This window comes from Capricornis sumatraensis, chromosome 1, assembly GCF_032405125.1.
Source record: "Capricornis sumatraensis isolate serow.1 chromosome 1, serow.2, whole genome shotgun sequence".
Lineage (NCBI taxonomy): Eukaryota > Metazoa > Chordata > Mammalia > Artiodactyla > Bovidae > Capricornis > Capricornis sumatraensis.
In genome coordinates this window covers 201081842-201106892 of record NC_091069.1, presented here as the reverse complement: position 1 = coordinate 201106892, position 25051 = coordinate 201081842, and the positions used below count along the sequence as shown (strand labels likewise).

General features: G+C 40.7%; 1 protein-coding gene across 1 annotated transcript in view; it reads right to left on the bottom strand.

Annotated features, from left to right (window-relative positions):
* Positions 1–25051, bottom strand: part of TNFSF10 (TNF superfamily member 10) — a 95666-nt gene that overhangs the window by 49918 nt on the left and 20697 nt on the right. The window contains exon 2 of the mRNA XM_068983134.1: positions 13265–13315. The gene's annotated coding sequence lies outside the window, so the exon portion shown is untranslated. The remainder of the gene's footprint in view (positions 1–13264; positions 13316–25051) is intronic.

Genomic DNA, 25051 nt, shown 5'->3' with positions numbered 1-25051 from the left:
ATGTGATCACTAATCTAAAGCCAGACATCCTGGAATGTGAAGTCAAGTGGGCCTTAGAAAGCATCACTACGAACAAAGCGAGGGGAGGTGATGGAATTCCACTGGAGCTATTTCAAATCCTGAAGGATGATGCTGTGAAATTGCTACACTCAATATGCCAGCAAATTGGGAAAACTCAGCAGTGGCCACAGGACTGGAAAAGGTCAGGTTTCATTACAATCCCAAAGAAAGGCAATGCCAAAGAATGCTCAAACTACCGCACAATTGCACTCATCTCCCATGCTAGTAAAGTAATGCTCAAAATTCTCCAAGCCAGGCTTCAGCAATACGTGAACCATGAACTCCCTGATGTTCAAGCTGGTTTTAGAAAAAGCAGAGGAACCAGAGATCAAATTGCTAACATCCACTGGATCATCACAAAAGAAAGAGAGTTCCAGAAAAAAACTATTTTTGCTTTATTGACTATGCCAAAGCCTTTGACTGTGTGGATCACAAGAAACTGTGGAAAATTCTAAAAGAGATGGGAATACCAGACCACCTGACCTGCCTCTTGAGAAGTCTGTATGCAGGTCAGGAAGCAACAGTTAGAACTGGACATGGAACAACAGACTGGTTCCAAATAGGAAAAGCAGTACGTCAAGGCTGTATATTGTCACCCTGCTTATTTAACTTATATGCAGAGTGCATCATGAGAAACGCTGGACTGGAAGAAACACAAGCTGCAATCAAGATTGCCGGGAGAAATATCAATAACCTCAGATATGCAGATGACACCACCGTTATGGCAGAAAGTAAAGAGGAGCTAAAAAAACCTCTTGATGAAAGTGAAAGAGGAGAGTGAAAAAGTTGGCTTAAAGCTCAACATTCAGAAAACGAAGATCATGGCATCTGGTCCCATCACTTCATGGCAAATAAATGGGGAAACAGTGGAAACTGTCAGACTTTATTTTTTGGGGCTCCAAAATCACTACAGATGGTGACTGCAGCCATGAAATTAAAAGACGCTTACTCCTTGGAAGAAAAATTATGACCAACCTAGATACCATATTCAAAAGCAGAGACATTATCTTACCGACTAAGGTCCCATCTGGTCAAGGCTATGGTTTTTCCTGTGGTCATGTATGGATGTGAGACTTGGACTGTGAAGAAGGCTGAGTGCTGAAGAATTGATGCTTTTGAAGTGTGGTGTTGGAGAAGACTCTTGAGAGTCCCTTGGACTGCAAGGAGATCCAACCAGTCCATTCTGAAGATCAACCCTGGGATTTCTTTGGAAGGAATGATGCTAAAGCTGAAGCTCCAGTACTTTGGCCACCTCATGCGAAGAGTTGACTCATTGGAAAAGACTCTGATGCTGGGAGGGATTGGGGGCAGGAGGCGAAAGGGACAACAGAGGATGAGATGGCTGGATGGCATCACGGACTCGATGGACGTGAGTCTGCGTGAACTCCGGGAGATGGTGATGGACAGGGAGGCCTGGCGTGCTGCAATTCAAGGGGTCGCAAAGTCGGACATGACTGAGTGACTGAACTGACTGACTGACTGAATATGCCATTCTGTGTGTGTGTGTGTGTGTTGAGAACTGGAAAAGGGAATCGATAAACATGTGGTGTGTATATGTGTATACATACCACATCTTTATCCATTCCTCTGTCGATGGACATTTAGGTTGCTTCCATGTCTTGCCTATTGTAAACAGTGCTGCAATGAACACTGAGGTGTTTGTATCCTTTTGGACCATGTTTTTCTCCAGAGGTGTGCTCAGAATTAGGATTACAGGATCATATGGCAGCTCTATTTTTTTTGTTTTTTTAAAGAACCTACATACTGCCATGGGAATAGTTTTCTATCCTACCCATACATGTAGAATCCTTGTTTCATTCTTTGCCTCTTAGTTTTCAGGAAATCTGTGACACTTTACTGCATTTGAAACTCATCACAGGTTGGATTCCTTCACAAGACTGTCTCCTCACAGTCAGAGACCCATCCTAGTGTCTTTGGTCTCCAGTGCTATGAGTTCTTAGCACTTCGTAAGTAAGCAACACCTGTTCATATGAAGGGATGAAGAGAGAGAGGGAAAGAGACAAAAGGGCTGGCAGAAGCCCCATGCTGTGGCACTGGTGCAGCAAGGGAATGGGCATGTGTCGATGCTGAGAGGGCTTCCTGGAGGACGTGTGCTTCGTTGGCAGCCCTGGTCCTGGAGCGCAAGCCTGGAAGTTCAGTCAGGGAAAGGGAACAGTGCTAAAGAGGGTGAGAAATTTCCACAACACATCCCCTGTGACAGTTCAGCCTATTCCAGGTCCCAGATACCACAGCTGGCAGGATCTCAGGAAAAGCTGGTGGAGAATCGAAGGCCAGGAAGGTTTTTTAAGTTGGTGATAAGCATAGAAGTGTAGGAAAGGAGCTTTGGGGCCAGTGTCACTTTTCAGTATGTTAGTTCCTGCCGCTTTTCTGTTCTATCAGGGGAAGGCAGAATCAAGCCTCGAACACCTGCCAGACAGGCTGGGAGATTGCTTCAGGGCTGAGACTTTTGCTATTGATCTCAGCATTAAGGTGGCACTAAATAAATGTTTAAGAAGGGCAGTGCTAAAGAATATTCAAGCTATTACACAACTGCACTCATTTCACATGCTAGTAAGGCAATGCTCAAAATCCTTCAAGCTAGGCTTCAACAATACATAAACCAAGAACCTCCAGATGTACAAGCTGGATTTAGAAAAGGCAGAGGAAGCAGAGATCAAACTGCCAACATCTGTTGGATCATTGAAAAAGTAAGAAAGTTCCAGAAAAACATCTACTTCTGCTTTATTGAATATGCTAAATCCTTTAACTGTGTGGATCACAACAATCTGTGGAAAATTCTTTTTTTTTTTAATTTTATTTTTTATTTATTTATTTTTTTAATTTTAAAATCTTTAATTCTTACATGTGTTCCCAAACATGAACCCCCCTCCCACCGCCCTCCCCATAACATCTCTGTGTAGAAGAGATGGAACTACCAGACCTCCTTACCTGCCTCCTGAGAAGCCTGTAGGCAGGTCAAGAGGCAACAGTTAGAATTGGACATAGAATGACAGACTCGTTCAAAATTGGGGAAGGAGTACATCATATTGTCACTCTATTCATTTAACTTCTGCGCAGAGTCAATCATGTGAAATGCCAGACTGGATGAGGCTCAAGATGGAATCAAGATTGCTGGGAGAAGTATCAGTAATCTCAGATATGCAGATGACAGTACACTTATAGCAGAAAGCAAAGAGGAACTAAAGAGCCTCTTGATGAAGGTGAAAGAGGAGAGCGAAAAAGCTGGCTTGAAACTCAATATTCAAAACACTAAGGCCAGGGCATCCAGTCCCACCACTACATCCAGTATTGTCTAAAAGAGGAAATTCTACTGCAAACACCAATGAGAAAATGATCTTCCTCTCTGCATTCAAGAGTCTGGGTAAACAATCTTTCCCTGTCTGTAAAATGGTAGCCTTTGAGCTGAAGGATATTTTCTCCACAGCAAAATGTGTGAGAAGAATACATTTTGAAGGGTTATATCCAGACACCTGTTGACTCTGCCTCAAAGTCTTTTAGGTCACTTCTACTGAACACTGAGGAAAATAGGGCTGTGTGATTGGCCAGGAAATAAAGATGCTTAATCTGTTTGCACCTCCATTATCTTACTATTGTCCAGTTGGGGACCAAGGTTAATCAGTCTGTCAGATGTACCCATGGAGACTAGGGCTGTTATTTTGCTTGCCCCTTGAGTGAAGTGGATCACGGTCTTATTTCTTTTGGGTTATGGCAGCCAATTTATTGTTTCCTAGGAGGTTTCTTTTCCTCTCTTTTTCACGGACTCCACTCTGACGTCTCCCACCAGGTAGCTCTGCACAGGGACCAGCTCCTCTTCTTGACCAAGAATCACTCAGCAAGCAATGATGTGAAGACCTCCATGAGGGGATGGGAAGAGGGATGTCTGGAATCCCGTGACTACACATTAAAAACACCTTTGTTTTCCAAAGTGAATTCAATTTAGAATATCTGAAGAGTATTTATTTGTAAGATACTAACAGTTCTAAGATTATTATAAAATGCAGCAACTCTAGGTTTTGTCTCTCAGGGAAGACTTCTGCTGTCTGAAAAGCCAGGTTGATGGCACATGAATTGTATCCAATATCTGCATCACTGGCAGTTAGTCTGTGTTTGGTTACTGCAGGGTTGTATAGCTGGTAAAGAAGTTGGCATAGAGTTTGATCTCAGAAGTGAAGTAAACTGCTTGTTTGGTGCCTCATTGTTGATCTAAGCAGGTCACTCCCTGCATTAGTAAACTGTTGAAATTTCATATCCTGGATGGCCATCAGATATAGTGATAAAGACCGTGGAGTTTGTAAACAGGAGACCCCTGGTTTGATTCAGGGCCCTGAGGTTACTTCCTCTAGGACTTTTTAAAAAATGTATGGTTTATTTTTGGCAGCCTTTGGCCTTTCTTGCTTTGTGTGGCTTCTTCTGGTTGCAGTGAGTGGGGGCTGCTCTTTGTTGCGGCACTCAGGTTTCTCACTGCAGTGACGTCTCTCTTGTAGAGCACAGGCTCTAGGCATGCAGGCTCCAGTAGTTGTGGCACACGGGCTTAGTTGCCCCATGGCATGTGAAATTCTCCCACACCAGGGATCAAAACCATGTCCCCTGCATTGGCAGGAGGATAATAATCCACTGTGCTACCAGGGAAGTACCTTCTGGGACTTCTTTAGGCTGTAGTTTTCTCATCTATAAAGTGGGAATAGCGCTAATATTTATGTCATGTGCGTTGTGTGGAGGTTAAGTAAGACAAAGCATACAACTGAGTTAACACAATGCCTGGCACTTACAAGGACTCAGGGCTTTTAGCAGGGCTGGCTTAGCTACCAGCCGCAGCAGGCATAGTACCTAAGGACCACAAGTTTGAAGGGCCTGGGAAAATGGTTTAATTTCTTTTAGAATTGGAAGGAAAAATATGAATGTGATAATAATGAATTCACTTGGCTTATAATTTGTCTTTTTATTAATATGGTCATAAACCATGTTTTTTAATATAAAATAAGGAGCCTGGGGAAGCAGAAGCACCTGGGGCCCAGGAAAGTCATAATGTGACTCCAGCCATTAGCAATCTTATTTGTCACAGTAGCAGGAGCCTTTGCAGCAAAATTGAGGTAAACAAAATGATAAGGTGTGACTGAGTCCTTTACAGAGTGGGTTTTGGTTAATCTCTCAGTGAAAGCAATACAGTGATTGTAAAATCAAACAGTTTCTAGGATTAGTAGTAAAATAGCTCTAAAGATGGGGGGAAATAAACATTTGTTTTGATAACATCAAGACTGCGCCATCACTGAAGAATGCATTGTCTGGAATGACTGTGTGTGACTGAATCATACTAACTGTCCCTGATCCTCCTGGATCAAGTAAGTCGACCCCAGCTGGACCCTTCCCTTGCCTGGTGTAGCTACCACCAGTTACATGAGACTAGATTCAGCAATGCAGAGCAGAAACTTTATTCACTGATCAAGGATGAAGAAGGGAAAGCTCATGCTCTATAGCTATCTTCTCCCTGAAGGGAGGAAAGCGGGGGGGTGGGGGGTGGGAGAGGAGGGTGGTGGTTTCTAAGCGGTGAAAGGCAGGTGCATCATCAGAAGCTGAGGGAAAGGGCAGAGGTTTCCATGAGTAGCCAGGGCATCACGGTCCCTCAGCCCCCCTTGCACAAGGCACTCAATGTGCCTAGAAGAGTACAAGCACTTTGATCAGATTTCTTAGCATGATAATGAAGCAAAGGGGCTTTGAGGAGACACCTAGGTTTTCTCTGCACAGGAACTGCTCTTGCAGTTACGCTGGATCCATTCAGGGCAAGTTGACTGTCAAGTTTCCTCTGAAGTGTAATTGATAAACATCTTTGACAAACATCAGGTGTTTTGGAACACCTAGGAATAGGTTAAAATAGACCTTTCAGCTCCCTGGGGCTTCCCTGAAGGCTCAGTTGGTAAAGAATCCACCTACAATGCAGGACACCCTGGTTCGACTCCTGGGTCAGGAAGATCCCTTGGAGAAGGGATAGGCTATCCACTCCTGTATTCTTGGGCTTTCCTTGTGGCTCAGCTGGTAAAGAATCTGCCCGCTATGCGGGAGACCTGGGTTCGATCCCTGGGTTGGGAAGATCCCCTGGAGACGGGAATGGCTACCCACTCCAGGATTCTGGCTTAGGAAATTCCATGGAGTAATGAGTCAGACATGACTGAGTAGCTTTCACTTTCACTTCGCTTTTTTAGCTCCCGGGATATGTATGAGTGACAACCGCATTTTGTTGGCCCCACATGAGGCCCAATGTCCTGCCTCTCCCTCTTTCTTTTCATACCTGAGCTTAAGACTAGTTGCAGGGAAGCTCCCCAGCTGGAGATGGGGCCTATCAGCTTTTACCCTTGCTTTCATTTGATATGAAGTCTGGGAAAATACCTTTAGCTGATGCAGATGATTAATGGTTATGAGACACCCTGCCGGAGGCGGGGGTGCTTCTGACTCTCACTCGTAGTCAGATTCTATCTTTAGTTTCAGTCCCTTGGAATACCCATGTATCTCTTTCACAGACATGGATGCAGCTGTGAATACCTCTGGATTGTTTTCTGCTTCATCCTGCCTGCATCTAAGTTACTCATAGTAAACTCCAAAATTGCACTTATGCAGTGGCCTGTTCATTTTTCAGTCTCAAAGTCCCTTCTTGGTTCAGAGGAGATTAATATTCTCGCCTTGGTGCAGACAGAAATGGTCATGCTTACCCTACATCCTCAGGAGAAGAAAATCATGTTCTATACAGATTGTGTCAAGGGGTAAAACACACCAGATATTACTATATTTTGTTTCACTTCAGTTCAGTTCAGTTCAGTTCAGTCGCCCAGTCATGTCCGACTCTTTGCAACGCATGAACTGCAGCACGCCAGGCCTCCCTGTCCATCACCAACTCCCGGAGTTCACCCAAACCCATGTCCATCAAGTCAGTGATATCATCCAACCATTTCATCCTCTGTCGTCCCCTTCTCCTCCTGCCCTCAATCTTTCCCAGCATCAGGGTCTTTTCAAATGAGTCAGCTCTTTGCATCAGGGCCAAAGTATTGGAGTTTCAGCTTCAACATCAGTCCTTCCAATGAACACCCAGGACTGATCTCTTTTAGGATGGACTGGTTGGATCTCCTTGCAGTCCAAGGGACTCTCAAGAGTCTTCTCCAACACCACAGTTCAAAAGCATCAATTCTTTGGTGCTCAGCCTTCTTCACAGTCCAACTCTCACATCCATACATGACTACTGGAAAAACCATAGCCTTGGCTAGACGGACCTTAGTCGGCAAAGTAATGTCTCTGCTTTTGAATATACTATCTAGGTTGGTCATAACTTTTCTTCCAAGGAGTAAGTGTCTTTTAATTTCATAGCTGTAGTCACCATCTGCAGTGATTTTGGAGCCCCAAAAAATAAAGTCTGACACTGTTTCCATTGTTTCCCCATCTATTTCCCATGAAGTGATGGGACCAGATGCCATGATCTTCATTTTCTGAATGTTGAGCTTTAAGCCAACTTCTTCACTCTCCACTTTCACTTTCATCAAGAGGCTTTTTAGCTCCTCTTCACTTTCTGCCATAAGGGTGGTGTCATCTGCATATCTGAGGTTCTTGATATTTCTCCCGGCAATCTTGATTCCAGCTTGTGCTTCTTCCAGTCCAGCGTTTCTCATGATGTACTCTGCATGTAAGTTGTATAACTTGATGACTAGAGCTAACTCTGCTGTATGACATATAGCAAAGTAGTTAAAAGAGTGAATCCTAAGAGTTCTCACTCATTACAGAGAAAGATTTTTGTTCCCTTTTTTTTTTTGAATCAGCCACGGATGTACATGAGTTCCCCATCCTGAACCCCCCTCCCACCTCCCACTCATATCGTCTCTCTGGATCATCCCCGTGCACCAGCCCCAACCATCCTGTATCCTGTATCGAACATACACTGGCAATTCATTTCTTACATGATAGTATACATGTTTCAATGCCATTCTCCCAAATCATCCCACCCTCTCCCTCTCCCACAGAGTCCAAAAGTCCGTTCTAAACATCTGTGTCTCTTTTGCTGTCTCTCATATAAGGTTATCATTACCATCTTTCTAAATTCCATATATATGTGTTAGTATACTGTATTGGTGTTTTTCTTTCTGGCTTACTTCACTCTGTATAATAGGCTCCAGTTTCATCCACCTCATTAGAACTGATTCAAATGTATTCTTTTTAATGGCCGAGTAATACTCCATTGTGTATATGTACCACAGCTTTCTTATCCATTCATCTGCTGATGGACATCTAGGTTGTTTCCATGTCCTGGCTATTATAAACAGTGCTGCAATGAACATTGGGGTACACGTGTCTCTTTCAATTCTGGTTTCCTTAGTGTGTATGCCCAGCAGTGGGATTGCTGGGTCATAAGGCTTTTTTTGATATCTATATGATAAGGTCTCTGTTAACAGAACATATTATAATAATCATTTTATAGTATATGTAAATAAAACCATCACATGTATGCCTTAAATTTATGCAATGAGATGTGTCAATTATTTCTCAGTAAAACTTTGAAAAGTTGGATGTTATAAAACTACATGTTTTATGAAACGAAAAAAAATTCCTGCTAAAGAAGCAAGGGGACACATATTTGTTTTTGTTGGAAAGTGTATTTATAACTGAGCTAATCAGCTTGTTTCTCCACTGATCAAAGACAAGGGTTATTGGTGGGATTAAAATCATTTCCAAACTTACTGAATATAATCTTATATATTAACCGCCTATAAAATGAAGGAAAATAAAAGAAAGGAATGAATGAAGACTGTCGGCTTTGGCCTCAGAGATTAGGGACAGCAACATTGTGGAAGGGTATTAGGAAAAAGAGCAACTTGGTAGTAGTAATTTTTCTCATTTGAATTTCTCCCCAGAACATCTTTAGTCTATGATTCCACTTAATATATTTTAACATCAAAATGGTTTCTATTAACAAAGTGTTTGTCAGTTCAGATTTGATCAGCAGTTTTAAACAACTGGATGGATTCCTGGTCTTAGTTGCTTTTCCAGAAGTCTTCCTCTTCTGCCATTGTCTGTAGAAAGATGTGGGAGGTTATTCCTCATATAAACAAGTCTCCTGGGTGTTAAACATTTTTCTATAAAGGTCTATTACCTTGTCCAGTAACTTGGATACTCCTTGTGTGTTCTCACTGCTCCCAAAGAAAATAGCTATCTTGACTTTTGTGATACTTAGTTTCTTGCTTTAAAAAATATGTAGTTCTACTGCCTGATTTCTATTTCTATTTCTAGAAAGTGAAAGTCTCTGCAACCCCATGGACTATACAGTCCATGGAATTCTCCAGGCCAGAATACTGAAGAGGGTAGCCTATCCCTTCTCCAGGGGATCTTCCCAACCCAGGGATCAAACAAGGGTCTCCTGTATTGCAGGCTTTACCAGCTGAGCTACCAGGGAAGCCCTGAATTCTATGTTCATAGAATCATATAGTGAATGTTCTTTTGTGAGTTGTTTCTACTCAATCATATTATGTTTAAGGTTCATTCATAGTGACCTATGAAGCTGCAGTTTGATAAAATTCTCACCACTTAAAAATGTTCCATTACGTAAAAATTTCACGATTTATCCACTTAATTGTTAAAAGGCTTTAGTGTTGTTTTTGATAGTGTTGCCACAAACATTCTTATACACAGGTGCTCTGATGCACATGCCCATTTATCTGTATTATAGGTTATGTTTCTGTCACTTTAACAGGGAAAGTTTCCAAATGCTAGTACCAATTGGTAATTCCATCTGTGGTAAAAGACTTCCTGAAAGTTCACCAATACTTGACATTGTAGGAGTCTTTTTTATCAGTCTGTTTGATGCATAATGGGAAGCTATTGTGACATAATATGCATTACCTTACAATAACACTCAGTATCTCTTGATATGTTATTATTCATTTACAGATCCATCTTCTGTGCAGTGATTATTCAAGTTTATTTTTTAACCTTCTCTTTCTGTAGGATTATTTTATTCTTAATGGCTCATGAAAAATCTTCATATATTTGGGATTCATGTGTTTTGTTGTTTGTATATGTTGTAGATATCTCATACTTTTCTGTATTTTCTTTGCACTCTCCAAATAATGCCTTTTGATAAGCAGATAGTCCTAATTTTTATATAGTCAAATTTATTAATCTATTCCATTATGGCTTGTGTTTTATGTCTTGTTTAAGAAACTCTCTCTGTCTCCAAATTGCGACTATGGTATAAAACTCCATTTACTTATTAATCACCTGGAATTTATTATTATTATTTTGGGGCTTCCCTGGTGGCTCAGACAGTAATGAATCCGCCTGCAATGCCGGAGACCTAGGATTAATCCCTGGCTTGGGAAGATCCCCTTGAGAATGGCATGGCAACCCATCTCAGTATTCTTGCCTGGAGAATCCCCATGGACAGAGGAGTCTAGCGGGCTACAGTCCATGGGGTTGCAAAAAGTCAGACACAACTGAGCAACTAAGCAAACACATTATTATTTTTTGGTATGGAGTGTGGTAGGATGTCTCGGTTCCTTTTATATGGATAGCCAACTGTCTCAGAATCTTTTATTGATAAATCCACACTTTGCCTATCTATCTCAAATACTAACTCTGTCACATACTGAGCATCTTTATATGCATAAGTCTTTTGAGTTCCCAGTTTTGTTCATTGATTTGTTTGTTGCCATGGGAATGCCACATTGTCTTCGATAGAAAGCCCTCTCACCTTCTTCAAGATAGTCTTAGATATTCTTGTCTTTTCTTTGGTTTTCTTAACTTCAGAACTAGGAGTTAGTACTAGATCATCCCTATGGTTCTCTCTAGATCCAAAAGATGTATTATATTTTATATCACATTAAGCTGTATAATAACATGGTTGCTTTTCTTCATGGTACCACTGGATATACCAATTATTGCCAAACTACATTAATCTTTTAAAATAATTTTACATGGTTCTGTGGTTATTAAATTAATACCTCTCCTTTTTTGAGGATTTTAATGCTGTTAGCCTCAACACCATTTTAGAATAGTGGCATTGCTGATATACAAGTAGTTATAGAATATTACATGTGCCCAGCAGTTGCCTGGGGTTTAGAGGAAATGCAAAGAACCATGCATCACTGTCTGATGGGGAATAACACATACTTTAACTGCGGAGACATGGCAATGACACAGTGCTACCTTTGACTATATCTGGATTTGATCAACAAATTTTCAGGACCTCAGGTTTTTGTGTTTTTGTTCCTTATTTGAAAAAATGCCCCTTTTAGGCCCTCATATTTGATGAATTGACATACAACAGCTCTCTCTATACCCTGCCCATCAGAAGGCTGTCAAAACACAGATAACCTCCTGAAACTTATATAGTATTGTATGCCAACGATGACTCCATTTTTTTAAAAAGCAAGCCAACCTACACATAATAGGGATTCCAGGAAGAGACCACAACAGTATGCAACTAGATATCCACCACAGAAAGAAAAATGAGAAAAGAAAAGATTACATGGAGACTAAACAACATGCTGCTAAAATACTAATGGGTCAATGTGGAAATCAGAAGGTAGCTTGAGAGAAACAACATTAAAAACACCACCATAAAAAGTCCATAGGGCACAGCAAAAGCAGCTTTAAGATGGGTGTTTACAGCAGGACTTCACGCTCAGCTGTGTCTGATTCTTTGAGGCCCTATGGACCATAATCCACCAGGCTCCTCTGTCAGTGGAATTTTCCAGGCAAGAATACCGGAGTGGGTAACACTTCCTGCTCCAGAGGACTTTCTCAGTCTAGGGATCAAACCTGTGTCTCTTGCATCTCCTGCATTGGCAGGTGGTTTCTTTACCATCAGCACCACCTGGGAAGCCCCAGGCCTTCCTCAAAACACAAGAAAAATTTTAAATGAAGAGCAAATGAAACTATAAACAAAATGAAAGGAAAATCTACAGAATGGGAGTAAATATTTGCAAACAAAGCAACTGACAAAGAATTAGTCTCCAAAATTTACAAACAGCTTATTCAGCCCAATTTCAGAAAAACAAATGACCCAATCAAAATATGGATGGAAGACCTAAATAGACATTTCTCCAAAGAAGACATAAAGATGGCCAACAGGCACATGAAAAGATACTGAACATAACTAATTATTAAATAAATGCAAATCAAAACTATAATGAAGTGCCATCTCACGCTGATCAGAATGACTATCATTAAAAAGTGCACGAATAATAAATCCTGGAGAGGGTGTGGAGAAACAGGTACACCCCTACACTGTTGGCTGGAAACTAAATTTGTGTAACCACCATAGAGAACAGTATAGAGTTTTCTGAAACTAAAAAGAGTTACCATATGATTCAGCAATCTCATTCCTCAGCATATATCCAGAAAAGATAACAATCTAACTTGAAAAGATACATGCACCCCAATGTTCATTGCAGCACATAAGACATGGAGGACATGGAAGCAACCCAAGTGTCTGTCAATGGAAGAGTGGATAAACAAGATGCAGTACATATATACAATAGAATACTACTCAGCCATAAAAAGGAATGAAGTAATGCCATTGTTAGCGATATGAATGGACCTAGAGATTATCATGTGAAGTTAGAGAAAGACAAATATTGTACAATAGCACTTATATGTGAAAGTGAAAGTTGCTCAGTCATGTCCAACTCTTTGCTACCCCATGGACTATACAGTCCATGGCATTCTCCAGGCCAGAATACTGGAGCAGGTAGCCTTTCCCTTCTCCACAGGATCTTCCCAACCCAAGGATCGAACCCAGGTCTCCCGCATTGCAGGCAGATTCTTTACCAGCTGAGCCACAAGGGAAGCCCACTTATATGTGAAATCTAAGCTATTTCACAAGTGAATACACAAAACAGACCCAAAGACATAGAAAACAAACTTGTGGTTACCAAAGGGGAAAGAGGATAAATTAGGAATATGGGATTAACAAATATACAACTCTCTATAAAAAATAGATAAACAAGAAGGTTTTACTGCAGAGCACAGGGAACTATATTCAGTATCTTATAATAATGTATAGTGAAAAAGAATCAGAAAAAAAAATATATGTATAACTGAATCACTTTGTTGTACATCTGAAACACAGTGTTGAGAAAGATGACCTTTCTCTGTACTATGTGAGGACACACCAAGAGGATGTTTGTCTGCCAACCAAGGACACGCTTACCAGACACCAAGTCAGCCGAAACCTTCATCTTGGACTTCCCAGCCTCCAGAACTGCGAGAAATAAATGTTCATTTTTAAGACAAAAGCCAAAACCACCACCACCAACAACGAAAACCTCACACAAACAAAAAACAGATAACCTGCAAGGTGATTTGTCTAGGGAAGAAAAAAGAAAACCTTGGAAGAGATAGTTTCTCCTTTAAAGAAACAGTTAGGAAACAGAAAAATAACCCACCACATCTGTGCCAATTAAAAAAAAAAAAAAACCTTTGTATTCTCTTCTTCTCTCTGTTGAAATCAGGAGTCTCAATTAAGTTGTTTGTTTAGGAAGGAGCCTGGACTCTTGCCATAGTAATCTGCTTTCCTGCTTTGTATGCCATCCAAATGTTAGGTATGATGACAAAGGAACTGCGTGAAAATAGTAATGCACCAATGATCTTTGAAATATTTTGAACCTAAGTAAAAGATGCTGAAAGGGAGCCTCCTTTCCAAGTGAATGCTGCAGGGTGACTTTGCCTTGCCCTAAAGAGGCAGGGTAATTTTCCTTAGATTATCCAACTAGACAGAGGTAAAACCATGACTAGAATTCTGATTCCCAGACTCCTGATTGGCTCTTCCTCCACACTGTTATTGTTGTTTAGTTACTAAGTCATATCCAGCTATTCCCCACCACCCCCATGGAAAACCTCCAGGTTCCTCTGTCCTTGAGATTTCCTTGGCAAGAACACCGGAGTGGGTTGCCATTTACTTCTCTAGGGGATATTTCTGACCCAGGGATTGAATCCACATCTCCTATTTTGGAATGTGGGTTCTTTACCACTGAGCCATCAGGGAAGTCCCCTTTCTCCACATAGAAATAAATAAATCTGATCCATATAGCCTTTGGGGGAAGCCTGTGAGACAGGAAATGCACTTTCTCTTAAATTTTATTAAAACAAGTATTTCAAATGCAGATAGCGATAGCATTTTCCTAGGAGTGCAGAGAGGGAAATCATGTATGTCATACACCACAGAAGTAAATATTTATAGTCTGAGTTCAAGGTTAATAAATATTTTTCAGGAGATAGAATTTTTGGCAGTACATCAAAAAATATGTTTGATCTATATCTGTTACGGGTCTGATTGTGTTCCTTCCAAAGTGATATGTTGAAACCTAATCTCCAGTACCTTAGAAATGAAAATGGAAGCTTTATGGAGGTAATTAATGAAGGTTATAAGAATGGAGCACTAATCTAATATGTCTGATGTCCTCATAGAAAAAAGAATAAACCCCAGGGATGGGCACACACAGGGAAAAGGCCATAGGAAGACACAGTGAGAAGGCGCCCACCTATAAGCCAAGGAGAGAGGCCTCAGGAGAAACTAAGTCTGCTCATATCTTAGATGTTTGGCCTCCAGAACTATGAGACTGCAAATTTATATAGAAATGTAAATTTCTGTTATTTAAGCCACCCAGTCTGGGATGTTTTATTATGGCAGCCCTAAGAAATGAATACAATATCTATTGAATCTCCTTATCTAAAAATTACTCATTATTCCTCTAAATGTTTTATTGTCTTAATTCTATAAAAAATATTCTGTCTGAAGTCTCCTTTCTCTATAAAACAAAGTACAAGAACCTTCACCGGGCTGTCTTGGGCTCTGGCTAATTGCTTTTCCTGATGTATGTATCTTGGGCCAAACTCTCCTGTCTGAGAGTGGAGCCTCTTACTCTGGCCTCCATGTCCCCTGGGTTTCCTCTCAGGCGTTCAGGGGATACTGTAAAGGTAGGGTCACTCAGACCTGAGATGCAGGAAGACTGCAGTTTTTCAAATCAACACATATGTTACTAAGTAAACAAAAGTCAAGAGTATTTTTGCCAGAATATTATGTGGCCAAGGTGGGATGTTGATGTTGATTTGGAAAACACTAGCAAGGTAGATGCTAATTTTCCTAGAATTAAAATAATAATTCTTTTTTTAAATGCAGAGATCTCTGGATTGTCAATAGGGATATCTGTCCAAAGTTATCTTGCTTAATTGTTTACCCAGTTCAAATTCTTCAGATAATACTCTCCACTTTGTGATGAATAAGCATGGTTCAATTTTACTGAATCAGTATTTTGTAAAATGTAACTCGTGGAGTTTCTCTGTGTTGTATTTAAAAAGAGAAAGGTTTCTATTGCTTAAGAATAGTAAAAAGTCCTCTCTTGCCCCTGTAACCCAAGGCACTTACTTTTATTTATTTACTTGTCCTGATTGACTTTGTGCCTGACACTGTGCTAAATGCCTTTTATGCATTCTCTCATTTAATTCTTGCAGTGTATTTATCAGTCATGTGCTAATGAATTTTATATGTAAGAAACCTGGGATCAGAAAAGTTAAATGATGATCCTAACTAATGATTCATGGCTGAGTTAGGATTTGAACACAAATCTGCCACTTAACACAAAATATTTTACCAGTTTTCTTTTCTTTCTTGAGTGTCAAATCATCCTGAGAAATGTTTTCCACAAAGCATACCCTAGAGAAATTTTAAAACTGGAGAAAAAAAATGATGCAAATATACCAGTTTTAATGGGTGACAAGTATCTTTTAATAGAAGCACAATTAAAATGCCACTAATTAAAATGTTGGCAATTTGATCTCTATTTCCTCTGCCTCTTGAGAAACCTGTATGCAAGTCAGGAAGCAACAGTTAAAACTGGACATGGAACAACAGACTGGTTCCAAATAGGAAAAGGAGTACGTCAAGGCTGTATATTGTCACCCTGCTTATTTAACTTATATGCAGAGTACATCATGAGAAATGCTGGACTGGAAGAAGCACAAGCTGGAATCAAGATTGCAGGAGAAATATGAATAACCTCAGATATGCAGATGACACCACCCTTATGGCAGAAAGTGAAGAAGAACTAAAGAGCTTCTTGGGGAAAGTGAGAGAGGAGAGTGAAAAAGTTGACTTAAAACTCAAGATTCAGAAAACGAAGATCATGGCATCTGGTCCATCATGTCTTGGCAAATAGATGGGGAAACAGTGGTTGACTTTCTTTTCTGGGCTCCAAAATCACTGCAATGGTAATTGCAGCCATGAAATTAAAAGATGCTTACTCCTTGGAAGGAAAGTTATGACCAACCTAGACAGCATATTAAAAAGCAGAGATATTACTTTGTCAACAAAGAACTGTCTAGTCAAAGCTATGGTTTTTCCAGTAGTCATGTATGGATGTGAGAGTTGGACTATAAAGAAAGCTGAGGGCTGAAGAATGATGCTTTTAAACTGTGGTGTTGGAGAAGACTCTTGAGAGTCCCTTGGACTGTAAGGAGATCCAACCAGTCCATCCTAAAGGAGATCAGTCCTGGGTGTTCATTGGAAGGACTGATGTTGATGCTGAAACTCCAATACTATGGCCACCTGATGCGAAAAGCTGACTCATTTGAAAAGACCCTGATGCCGAGAAAGATAGAAGTAAGGAGGAGAAGGGGACAACAGAGGATGAGATGGTTGGATGTCATCACCGATACAATGGACATGAGTTTGGGTAAACTCCGGCAGTTGTTGGTGGACAGGGAGGTCTGGTGTTCATGGGGTCACAAAGAGTCAGACATGACTAAGTGACTGAACTGAACTGAATTAAAATGTAATTAATCAGAAAGTCTTTTTAAGTAACGTGAATGGTGACTGTTTGGGGTCACCCTAGAAGTGGAACTTGAGATGGGGGTACTTATGCAAGGGATATGATAAAAGAGTGTTCTTAGGAGAAGAAAAGGGTTCCCTGAGCATGCAGGACAGAACAAGGGAAGAAGTTAGGCATGAATGAAGCCTCAGCACAGGCTTAGCTTTGAGCTGATCCCAAGAGCTGCTCTGGAGCATGAATTTCACCACATCATTTATCCCACAGCAGGACAAGTGAAAGTGTTAGTCACTCAGTCATGTCTGATTGTTTGTGACCCCATGGACTGTAGCCTGCCAGGCTCCTCTGTCCATGGGATTCTCCAGGCAAGAATACTGGAGAGGATTGTGATTCCCTTCTCCAGGGGGTCTTCCCAACCCAGGGATCGAACCCAGGTCTCCTGCATTGCAGGTAGATTCTTTACCAGCTGAGCCACCAGGGAAGCCCACCAAGACAAGGGGACTGTCTTTTTGTACCATATCAGTCAGTGATTTGTTTCACATTCCTCCTATGGGGAGGAGAGATGGGAGGGCATATATTCTTGAGGCAGCTCCTATTGGCTAAAGAAAATTCTTTGGAGACTGAACAGCCAATAAGGCAGAGGGATGGTGACTGAGTCACCAGCTCTCCAGAGGAGATCTGAGATATCAAGAGCACCCACTCTGTCCTCTCTATGTACTGGTCAAATCCACTTGCTCCTTGTATTAATTTCATTCTGTCTAGGTATAGATTCTTTAGGGTCCTCATTGATCACAATTCCTGGGAAAGTTTACAAAAAGATTTGATGGGATGAACTACAGTGTCACTGTTGCAGTTGGTCCTGGGACAGTAAATAATGCTCAATTATCTTTTTCCCCCACTGATACTAGTTGCCATCCCTGTCTATTAATACTTAGGCTAGTCTGGTTAAGTGTCCCAGACCATCATCTCTGGAGTGATCTGAGTCACTGGTGACCATGGCCAAAACAGGTTGTGGTTGCTACCCTTGCCCACATACAGCTAAAATTCAGCACAGAGTGCTAATATATGCCCCAGTAGAACACACGAGAACCAAATATATTCCCATTGTGTAGTATAAGCTCTCCATCTTAGGGAATATCTGTCAATTAAAGAAAACTGAGCACCAAAGAATTGATGCTTTTGAACTGTGGTGTTGGAGAAGATCTTGAGGGTCCCTTGGACTGCAAGGAGATACAACCAGTCCATCCTAAAGGAAATCAGTCCTGAATATTCATTGGAAGGACTGATGCTGAAGCTGAAACTCCAGTACGTTGGCCACCTGATGCGAAGAGCTGACTCATTTGAAAAGACCCTGATGCTGGGAAAGATTGAGGGCAGGAGGAGAAGGGGATGACAGAGGATAAGATGGTTGGATGGCATCACTGACTCAATGGACATGGGTTTGGGTGGACTCCAGGAGTTGGTGATGGACAGGGAGGCCTGGCGTGCTGCAGTTCATGGGGTTGCAAAGAGTCGGACACGACTGAGAGACTGAACTGAACTCTTACTGGTGTGCTCTTTTTGTAGCTATTGCTCCATTTGTGCAAGCACCCTAAAATGATCAGGGTACAGCTAAAGCTTCAAACTTAGTGGTACTCTTACTATGTGAATAGTGTAATTGACCATTGGGAAGCCAGGATATTCAGACCCACAGAGACTAAAGCTATAGGGATAGCAAGTATAAATTTCCCAAATGTTTGGAAATGATGTCAAGTGGGGCCCTTCTGATTTCCACATCTTGTTTCCCAGGCTCATGTATTCTACTTACTGAGTTCAGCATCACATACTGGCCATTGGTTTAGGGTATATATTGCACCTTGAAGTTTAGTGCCTCACCATCGTGTGTGTGTGTGTGTGTGTGTGTGTGTGTGTGTGTGTGTGTGTGGTGGGGGGGCGGTGGGGGAAGTTACCTCCACACTGGTGTCTTAGCTTCAAAAAGCCATCCTAGAACTCTTAATGGCTAACATCTTCCAGATGGAATGTTATGTGGTAGGGTCAGTGGCTCTCATTGCCATTTTCCTGCCAGCTCACTCCCTATACTATAAAGAGAATCCTTTGGGCTGAGGTGATACTATATGGGATCCCATGTTGGTAGATTAGGCCTTGAGTGGTGGTGCTGTTTGAAATATCAAAAGCAAAAATGTAATCCACTTCTACCAAGTGACTGGTGACCCCCTTCAAGGAATGGTTTCAGATCAGGGGCTCTGCATTCATATCTGTACCAACAGGGTAGATATTCAGCAGTCATGCATTTTGATGAAAGTGTCTGCACAGTTGGATACATGTGTAACTCCCTTTCTGCTATCATGAGCCCATTGCACAGTTGGGGTGGTTGAGACAGTTGCTGGCTGACATTTGCTTTCTGAGTTATCCTGTCCACTTGTTTGTTTAGTGCTTCTTCTGCGATGGATGCTTTTTGGTGGACACTAATGGAGACTATCAATGATAGTGAGAGATCAGGCTTCAATAGCTGCTACCGAAGCCAGGGGAAATAGACATGACACTTCCCCTAGCCCCAGCAGCTGGACTGTCCAAGCAGATGCCTCTACCAGTTCTTGACTCTCAAAATAGACTCAGATAGCTCTCAGGTACTGCAGCTACAGCTACAAAGTCTAGATTCCAGGGCCTGGGGGTGGAAGAGTCCTGCAGCACAGAAAGCAGAGATCAGTCAGCCAGCAGCATCGGCAACAACAAATGATGTCCTAAGAGGCAGTTCAGTCAGTTCAGTTGCTCAGTTGTGTCTGACTCTGTGACCCCATGGATTGCAGTATGCCAGGCTTCCCTGTCCATCACCGACTCCTGGAGCTTGCTCAAACTCATGTCCATGGAGTCGGTGATGCCATCCAACCATCTCATCCTCTGTCGTCCCCTTCTCCTCCCACCTTCAATCTTTCCCAGCATCAGAGTCTTTTCAAATGAGTCACTTTTTTGCACTAGGTGGCCAAAGCATTGGAGTTTCGGCTTCAACATCAGTCCTTCCAATGTATATTCAGGACTGATTTCCTTTGGGATGGACTGGTTGGATCTCCTTGCAGTCCAAGGGACTCTCAAGAGTCTTCTCCAACACCACAGTTCAAAAGCATCAATTCTTTGGTCCTTAGCTTTCTTTATAGTCCAACTCTCACATCCATACATGACTACTGGAAAAACCATAGTTTGACTAGATGGACCTTTGTTGGCAAAGTAATGTCTCTGCTTTTTGATATGCTGTCTAGGTTGGTCATAGCTTTTCTTTCAAGGAGTAAGTGTCTTTTAATTTCATGGCTGCAGTCACTATCTGCAGTGATTTTGGAGCCCAAAGAAATAAAGTCTCTCACTGTTTCCATTGTTTCCCCATCTTTTTGCCATGAAATGATGGGACCAGATGCCATGATCTTAGTTTTCTGAATGTTGAGCTTTAAGCCAACTTTTTCACTTTCCTATTTCACTTTCATCAAGAGGCTCTTTAGTTCTTCTTCACTTTCTGCCATAAGGGTGGTGTCATCTGCATACCTGAGGTTATTGATATTTCTCCCAGAAATCTTGATTTCAGTTTGTGTTCCTCCAGCCCAACATTTTGCATGATGTTCTCTACATATAAGTAAATAAGCAGGGTTACAATATACAGCCTTGATGTACACCTTTCCTGATTTGGAACCAGTCTGTTGTTCATGTCCAGTTCTTACTGTTGCTTCTGCATACAGACCTGCCTACAGACTTCTCAGAAGGCAGGTAAGGTGGTCTGGTATTCCTATCTCTTTAAGAATTTTCCACATGGAAAATTCCACATGTTTGTTGCAACCCACATGGTCAAAGGCTTTGGCCTACTCAATAAAGCAGACATAGAATGTTTTTCCACATCTAAGAAAAAGATACCTCTTTTCTGTCCTAAAAGGCAGTTCCTGTGAAAAGGTCATGGCTGTGCTTTCCTCCCTTGATTTTGCTGGGATCTGGCTGTTTGACCTTCTCTCCAATGCTGTTAGCAACCCAAGACTCTTTCAGTGATTTCCTTTTCTTACTAAGTTATCTAAAATCAGTTTCTGGTTTTGCAAGAATCATGACAAATCCATTATTTTGTTAATATCAATGAAAACTGGAAAGGTAGGCAGTGCTAGATAACAGATGCAGAATGACCTTTAGAAAGAGAATTACCAAGCCAAGATAGTGTAAGGAAATGAATCCATGTGACAGGCATTCATATAACCTGGCCAGGTTGGGAAGAACCTCATTAAAGGGAAGAGATTTGACTGTTTCAAACAAACACTGACACCATATTTGCCCCATCATCTTTTGCTTATAAACTTCGGGGACCAAAGTCCACCTACTGGCTCTCCATTTCTTTTAAATTCGTGTGCCTTTCCTCCTCATGCCATGAAACACTTTGAAAAGGAGAAATACTCTTATCCATATTGCCACATTTAGCAGTTCAACCAAAATTTTCATGTTTTCTTTTCCAGAATATAAAAAATTATTTTAAAAAAGATGTAGAGCTTCCCTGGTGATAAAGAACCTGCCTGCCAATGCAGGAGACACATGTTCAATCCCTGGTCTGGGAAGATCCCACATGCCTTGAAGCAACTAAGCCCGCTTGCCACAACTACTGAGCCTGTGCTCTAGAGCCCAGGAACCGCGACTACTCAGCTCATGTGCCACAGCTACGGAAGACTGCATGCCCTAGAGCCCATGCTCCACAACAAGAGAAGTTACTATAATAAAAAGCTTGTGCAACATGGTTAGAGAGTAGCCCCCACTTGCCACAACTAGAGAAACTCCCTTGCAGCAATGAAGACCCAGCACAGTCAAAAATAAACAAACAAAATTTTAAAAGATATTTACTTACTTCGAAACCACTCTGAAATCAATATTTCCTTCCGTCTTCCATCAGATGAAAATCTGTCCCTCCCTCCATCCTTCCCTCCTTACCACACTTCCTTCCTTTCTTTCATTCTTTGTCTTTGTCTTTTACAACTTCTATTTAATAAAATTTAATATATATATATATATATATATTTTTAAAGGATTAGAATGGACAAAAATGTAAAAGAAAGCAATAATCAGTAATTGTACTTGCCATAGGTCTTTTTTTTTGTTTCTTTGATATATTTTCTTCAAGATTTTTTCCTGTTCATTTAAGTCTGTAGTAATAAAATTGTGATAAGAAATTAACAATGAAGGGAAATATTTACATACATACAATATATGTATAATATGTATATCATACATTTTGCTTTACCCACTTAATATTTTAATTTTCCATTTTATAAAGCTATTTGAAGATATCATTTTTATTATATAATATGCTATCATGTGACTTAACTTTTTATCCATTTCTCTGATAAAATTTGGATTGCTTCCAAATATTACAACTAAAATAATATTGTGAATATTTTATTTATTCATGAATATTTCCTTCCCCACATACCAAATTACCTTGTAGCAGAACTAGTAGGTTGAGAGATACAAAAATTTTAAGTTTATTGATGCATACTGTGAAGTTATTTTCAGAAAGGTTATACTAATTCACATTCTCACCAGCACTGCATAAGAATACCAATCTCAATATTGTATTTTTTAAAAACCTTTACTGACTTGATAGTTTATCTCGATGATTTACCCAGCTTTAAGATATAAATTCTATTTCTGCTTTGATGATTAAAGCTGTCACTCATCTTTTATTTCAGATTTACAAATGCACAGCTTGTTGGAAGAGAACCGATGATTTTAAAAACATTCTTTATCAGAAAAATATCTAGTGTGAGTTAGCCTACTGTACGAAAGGAGAAATACTCTGTTGACTAATTTCTATGTGTGACTGGGTAATTCCATGTGAAATTTCAGACAGGTTTTCTTCCAAGCTTTTGACCTTTCATGGCTGGTTCACACTTCAAAAGAAAATTTTTTGTACTTGATACTTTACAGAGAATAACAGCTTTCCTTTATACCCAGTCATTTGTTACCTGTAGAAGAATGAACTTCAGGATTCCCTAATATACACTCATACACATATTTATGCACACACATTTACCATACCATATCCCCCTCAGCCTTCCTTCACCAGTCTCCATTTAAGGCATCTAAGAAGCAAGCCAAAAGTGTGGCTTCTGCATCTTCCAGTGCAGATTAACTTGATAACCATAAATTAAGCACTGGACACTATGCTTAGAATCATATCTGGTCTAGAGGGCATGTCTAGAGGAAGCGATTTGAAGATAAAGCAATTTTTCCAGTTCTTTAAAGAGGCTCTCAAGAACTAAATAGCTGCATGACTGTATATGAGCAAGTTTCATCCTCAGATCTACATTAACCAAGGATTTAGAAAGGTTCTGGACACACAAAAATACTGTTTCCTAAAATTTAAACTGGAAGCCTATGCTGGGAAGGTGACTAATAGTTGCATGATTTTGTGATATTAGTATGAGGACTGACTGACTAATTTTTAATTGCTCAGTCATGTCCAACTCTTTGCAGCCCCACGGACTGTAGCCACCAGACCCCTCCGTCCATGGAACTTTCCAGGCAAGAACACTGGAGAGGGTTCCTAGTTGAACTCAATAACATAATAAGTTTTTAAAAAATAGTGAGAATGCTAAATAAATCAGCATTATCTAGAGGAAAAACTGGAAACACTTATCACAGGCCATAATACAGGCCCAAAACATCCATCTTTCTTAATCTAGCAATCTCACTACTAGGAATTTATCCTAAGAAAACAGAGTCTTCAAAGAGATTTATCTGCAAAATTCCCACTGCATCATTATTTATCAAATAAAAAACTGGAAATAACCTAGGAATCCAGGAAGAGGGAAATATTGGGCTGAAACACATAAAGTTGATGCTATTCAACTTGTGCTAAGTTGCTTCAGTCATGTCTGACTCTTTGCAACCCCGTGGATTGTAGCCTGCCAGGCTCCTCTGGAGTTATTTCCTTCTCCAAGGGATCTTCCCATATTCAACTATTTTGACCTGCAAAATGGCAATTTTATGTAGTTCAACTTAAATATATATTAAATATATTGTGTTAGATCTGATTTTAGACCAGATACTTCAATAAAGAAGATACTTCAATAAAGAATCATGTATTTAAAAAACACTTAATGATGTGAAAAAACATCACAACATACTGATTAGAGAAAAACATCATAACAAAACAGTGAATAGGACATGTTTTTTTTTAGTGACTGGAGAGATATACATCTATGACTTAACATGTTTTATCTCTGGCTGTGGACCTATGGATTATTTTATATTCATCTTTATGACTTTGTCTTCCTGGTAATCATGTATTATTTTTGTAAACATTGGGCTTCCCTGGTGGCTCAGTGGTAAAGAATCCACCTGCCAAAGCAAGAGATGTAAGTTTGATCCCTGGGTCAGGAAGATCCCCTGGAGAAGGAACTGGCCACCCACACCAGTATTCTTGCCTGAAAAATCTCGTGGACAGAGGAGCCTAGTGGTCTACAGTCCATGAGGTCGCAAAAGAGTCGGATATGACTTAGCAACTAAAAACAACAATAACAATATGTACATACAACTCAGTAAAAAGACATGGGAGTGTACTTGCACTTTGCTTTCCTGCACAGCTTTCCACAACTCTTGTCATGGGGCCATTTGCATTTGCCAGTAGGCAGATTGTCATGGACATAAAATAATTTATTGTTGTTGCTGTTGTTGTTGTTCAGTTGCCCAGTCATGTCCAACTCTTTGTGACCCCATGGACTACAGCTTGCCAAGCCTCCCTGTCCCTCACTATCTCCCGAAGTTTGCCCAAGATCATATCCATTGCAGTGGGGATGCCATCCAGTCATCTCATCCTCTGACACTCTCTTCTCCTTCTGCCCTCAATCTTTCCTAGCATGAGGGACTTTTCTAATGAGTTGGCTATTTGCATCAGGTGACCAAAATATTGGAGCTTTGGCTTGACTGATTGATTGATTTCCTTTAAGACTGACTAGTTGGATCTCCTTGTCCACCCTTAAATCAAGGTTGGCTTTTAGTTTAGACAGAATTAGGTGAGGGGTGATGTGCCTTCAGAAAGAGCATTCTCTATGCTTCTCAGATGGTTGAAATATCTTTAAAAGAGGAGAAGCTTTCAACAGGACAGGCTTCTTCCCTGAGAGGTAAAATTCTCATTAGATTGGGGGAAGGGCATGGGGCTC